A 6000-nucleotide genomic window follows, 5' to 3' on the forward strand; every position below is an offset into this window, starting at 1 on the left:
ACCCTATGAGTCATAAAGTTCAACCTAGCTCCATTTTATCAATCTATACTTTACATATATACAGGGCTGCCATCAGGAAATTCTGGTCCCCCTCCATTACTGAGTGTTGGGCAACGGAAAGTGGTGCGCTCACGTTTGTACATTATGCGCGTTAACTGACTTTGGTGCTGTCAATTACTGTGAACGAAACCATGGGTCAGGCAAATGACCGGTTAATGCCCTGGTTTTAATAACCGTTAATGCACCAGGTTTGTTCAATTCAGCCAAAACGTATCCGACTGTATAGCATACAGTGGGATACGTCGCCCGGGAATGGCCCTGGGGAAACTCCTGAAATCACTGTCCATAAATGACCAGTGACATTAGTAAGGGCTGGAGTCTCTGCCCAGGGACTCTGGCGCTGTTCCTGATGTCCATATATGGGCAGTGATGTCAGGAGCTTCCCCAGGGCCAAAGACCAAGGGAAGAGCATTTGTGATGCTCTGCCTGGGGACTCCGGCATTGGGAAGCTCCTGATATTACTGTCCATATAATGTTGTCAGGTGCAGCATATGTTTTTATTTGCGGGATCTCTCAGGATGGAATAGCACAGTCTACTGCGCTATTCCATCCTTCAAAAAAAAGGTAAACCCCATTCACATGAGTTATATCGTAACTTGAATTTTCAGTGCGCAATCCACACAGAAAATAATTAGAGTTTTAGCCATGTGCCAATTTAAAAGTAAATTGTTCTTCTATTACTTTTCCAACCTACATGTCTTTAGTCTGGTTTTTCTCAGAACATGTTGGGCTTCTATATTGTGTAAAAAAATAAGTGATATATTTTACTTTTTAAAAAATGTAAATGGAAAAAAAAGGGAAATACATTTTTAAAAAAATGTGAATATGTAATTTTAGGTGATGTTTTTTGACATCTAGTGCATGCCACTGGGTAAACACACCAGAATATAGATTTGGCAACATCTACCGACTTAAACGATACCAAATATGTGCGCATTTCTTACACGCTAGGCATGAGTCGGAGCTTACAATGAATGGTGCGCAAACTGGCATTTGTAAGGCAAATTTTCCAAAGCAGATTCCATAGCGATCTTTGTGCATGTGACCAGTGTCGCAGCCAAAGTCGCCGTGTAGCCCCAGCCTAAAACTGAACATCTATATATATGATATGAAAGATACAGATAAAAAGAGAGGTAGATAGAAATAATAATAATCTTTATTTGTATAACACAAAAAAAACCTCACACTTTAGGTAGATATATAAACATATTATAATCATCTATGTATCTATCTACCTATCTATCTATATCTATCTCATATATATTGACATAAAGTATAGTTCTAGGCTGGGGACAACGACTTTGGCCGCGACACAGGTTCCATGGCCAAAAATCGCTTTATCCAGTAGCCTACTTCGCAAGTTAAATGACTGCGACCACATTTACTGTCATTACTTGACATCTGGGCTATGGAACATAGTGATCTTTGGCCGTGTGACTTGTGTAGCGGGCAAAGTCGCCGTATGGCCCCAGCCTAAAACTATACTATATATTTATATACTATAAAACGAAACTATACTATATATCAATATATATTAGATAGATAGAAATAATAATAATCTTTATTTATTTGGATTAGATAGATAGATAGATAGATAGATAGATAGATAGATAGATAGATAGATAGATAGATAGATAGATAGATAGATAGATAGATAGATAGATAGATAGATAGATAGATAGATAGATAGATAGATATGAGATATACACATAGATGAAACATGATAGATAGATAGATAGATAGATAGATAGATAGATAGATAGATAGATAGATAGATAGATAGATAGATAGATAGATAGATAGATAGATAGATAGATAGATAGATAGATATGAGATAGATAGATACATATGAATTTTTTGTTCTCCAGGCGGAGGGAGTGCCCCATTGTCTTTTAAGGTGATTTTTCATGAAACAGCTTTTCAGCATATTTTTTGGATGGGCCATTTATATACTTATACCAGTTAATTATGTCACCCCCCCCCCCCCCACCACCACCATTAGTTGTCATTTTTCAAGACTAAATGCATTTACTCAAAACTAAGAGTCTCCATATCCATATCCTTTCTAAAAACTGATGCCCAGAACTGAACTGCATATTTCAGATGAGACTGCACTTATGTTGTGTAAAGTGGTAATATTTTGTCCCTGTCCCGCAAGTCTATGCCTCTTTTAATACACAACATTATTCTGCTGGCCTTAGAAGCAGCTGATTGACATTGCATGCTGTTATTTAGTTTGTGATCTACAAGTACACCCAGATCCTTCTCAACAAGCGACTCTCCCAGCATAGCACCCCCTAGGACATATGATGCATGCAGATTGTTGGTACCCAGATGCATAACTTTACATTTATCCACAAGTGGATGCCCAAACACATAGACTGAACAATAATACATAGCTTGGTGTCATCTGCAAAAATAGAAAAAGTGCTATTAATCCCATCGACTAATACACCCCCACAGTCCATTTCTTCACCCAACAATATAATTCTGACACCTATCTAAGCCATTATATGCTGCGTTAACTTCCCTTCTCAACCCTAGTTTAAATAGTCACCCATGCTAGAATTCTTTCCCCTGCACAGAAAACCCCCTTCCATTCCGGTGCAGAATACAGTTTGTACCCCAATGCAAAGTCAGTCAAGTTCTCTAGGAACCCAAACCCTTTTCTCTTACTCCAAGACTTACTCCATGCATTTAACTCCCTAAGTTCTCGATGTCTTTTCTGTGTTAGGCAAGGCACATGCATTATTACAGAGAATCCAATCTTGGAAGTCCTTCCCTTCAGCTTAAAGCCTAGTTCTCTAAAATTATTCTTAAGGTTCCTCCACCTACTATGTATTCTGTCGTCGTTTTCGACATGCACCACAATGGCTGGATCATCACCAGCCCCTCCCAGTAATTCATCCTCTCATTCCATCACATGCCAAACCCTGGGACCATGTAAAAAGACCGCAAACCATTTGGTTGATGCAGTCTGGGCAACTAATTGTTCTATCCATCTTCTAAATTATAGAATCCCCTATAGCCACTAACTGTCTTGCCCTACCTGCATTACCATTCCCCGACTACAAGCCAGGCTTTCTCCCGGCTGTTGGGGAGAGAAGTACCCACTAGGGCTGCCATTTCTGAGACTGACACCCACGCATCAACACCCAACTTGGCAATGAGCTGTTTATCTAAAAAAGTCTGGACAGATCTGTAAAATGTTGAAGCAGAGAATATGAGACAATGAACCAATAATACTTTGCTGGCAAGAGCAATCATTCTATAAAACTTGGTAGGGCTATCATATGATTTTTATCAGATGTAGTCCTCAGTAGCTATAAAAGTACACACATTCAGCATTATTTTCACCAGTTGATTTCATATTATTTCTTCTTCGGTTTCAATTTCTAAGTAGTTTTATGCAGAAAAGAACATGAGAATGTCAGTATATTCAGTTATTCATACGTAGGAAAGTGGATTTAATGAAGACTCTGGATTTATGACTCACTGTGGTAACCTATAAACACCAACTCTTTTACAGTTCTGATTAAGTGTTACATTAACACCTTCTCTCACCTTCCCATGTTCACAATAAATTCAGTGCCTTAAATGACTAAACTCCTGCTAATCCAGTCAACACATTGCTTGAAAGGCCCTGCAATCTCTGGAGCTTCTTTGATTTCCCATTAGAACATCCATCTGAGAGGCATACACGGGTATATTAAGTAGCAGGCCCTGGTGAATGAATTTCAGAGTTGCTCTTTAATTTTCCTGTGGCAAAAAAAGTTGTTTTAGATATGTACTATATGGAATCATTGTGAGTTTTATTATTTTTGCGTTGTAAAAGGGTCTCCTTATTAATGTGTGGCTTCAAGGATGATGACGTAGAAGTTAAAAAGTGATGTTGGGAGATGCGGCCCGGAAATCGGATGGTCTGGTTGCTTGACCTCAGAAGCTTCTAATGGAAAGCTCCTTTGACTGCCACAAAAAGCCAAACAGATTCCCAAAAATTGTAGGAGCAGAATTAAAGAGGATTTTCACTGAAAACATAAATGACTATATATTAATAAATCAGAAGTTAGAGTGATAGGCAAAGTTTTTTCAAATACTTTATGATTTAATTACTTAAAGTTCACAAAGCCAAACATGTACAGGTGTCACGCGGGGTATGTGGACCCACTGGGCCGTACCGCCTTGATGGTAGGGCAGCTGGCCAACAGGACACAGGTCACCGTCTATAGTTCGTATAGTGTACCTGTGGTAACTCAGACAGAACAAGACAGGCTTGGCTGGGACTAGGCAGCAGGCAGGCGCCAGGTGTGGTGTAGCAGGACAGTCGTGGAACACAGAACAACACGACTTCAGCTCAACACGGCACTTGACCAGGATAGCACGGGATACAGGTTACAGGTAGCAGGAACATGGAACACTGGGAACTGGAAAACACTAGGAGACCATTTGCATAGACATACTAGGATAACGACAACAAGGCTCAGGCATGATAGGAAGGGGCAGGGCCCTTCTTATAGTCCAGGGTGCTCTGAAAGCAATCAGCTCAATCTCACACCAGTGCGCGCTCAGTGGCGCAGATCATCTGTAAATCATTAAGATTTCGAGGCTGTCGCTTGGCAACTCAGATCTTCAGCTCCCTCCATAAGTTTTCGATGGGATTAAGGTCTGGAGACTGGCTAGGCCACTCCATGACCTTAATGTGCTTCTTTTTGAGCCACTCCTTTGTTGACTTTGCTGTATGTTTCGGGTCATTGTCGTGCTGGAAGACCCAGCCACGAGCCATTTTTAATGTCCTGGTGGAGGGAAGGAGGTTGTCACTCAGGATTTGACGGTACATGGCTCCATCCATTCTCCCATTGATGCGGTGAAGTAGTCCTGTGCCCTTAGCAGAGAAACACCCCCAAAACATAATGTTTCCACCTCCATGCTTGACAGTGGGAACGGTGTTCTTTGGGTCATATGCAGCATTTCTCTTCCTCCAAACACGGCGATTTGAGTTAATGCCAAAGAGCTCAATTTTAGTCTCATCTGACCACAGCACTTTCTCCCAATCACTCTCAGAATCATCCAGATGTTCATTTGCAGGGAAGAGCAGCGTGGGCGGCTGTGTCGGAGTCTGGCTGGGTATGAAAAATTGTGGGGACCCCACGTCATTTAAAAAAAAAAAGCTATGTGGGTCCCACCATTTTTTATAACCAGCCAGATACAACACAGCATCAGCAGGCTAGCATTAGCAGGGTGGGAAGGCCCAATGTTTTTGGCCTTTCCCTGCCTAATAATACCAGCCTGCGGCTGCCCCCATGCCCGTCCATCGGTACAGATGGTCGGGTACTGGATCGTACCCGGCTCTTCCTGGCACCCCTGGTGGCAGTGGGTACTGGGGTAATAATGGGGGTTAGTGCTAGCCTTTTCTACATCTAATACTAAGCCCCACCTTAGTAATGGACAATGTCAATCAGCCGGCCGCCATTACTAAGGTGGTAGTAATAAAGTTTCAAAAATACATAGGACATAGAAAAAATATTTTATTGAAATAAAAAATCCCCATACAACGCTAAAATTGACCATTTTATTGAGAATAAAAAAAACACTGTCATCGAAGTAGTCCTCAAATCCGACGTAGTCCAAAACCGAACCTGTAAAAAAAGCAAAAACACAAAAAAAATTAGTATTTAGTACTTATCCTTACTGGCTCCAGCGCTGGAGCCGCAATGTCAGTGAGCTGATCATATAGGGTATATATAAAAATGTTTTCTAAACTGGACAATCCTTTTAAGAATTTTCTAATAGGACAACCCCTTTAAGAATTCCCTAATACAATATATGAACTTTTTTTCTAAACTGAACAAGCCCTTTGAGCCCACATTGGATATCCTCCTTACCAATGTTACAACCAAAATGGTGAGGTTGTTGATGGCAACAGTCCACCCATTTCTCATA

Source organism: Rhinoderma darwinii, chromosome 4 (genome assembly GCF_050947455.1).
Source record: "Rhinoderma darwinii isolate aRhiDar2 chromosome 4, aRhiDar2.hap1, whole genome shotgun sequence".
NCBI lineage: Eukaryota > Metazoa > Chordata > Amphibia > Anura > Rhinodermatidae > Rhinoderma > Rhinoderma darwinii.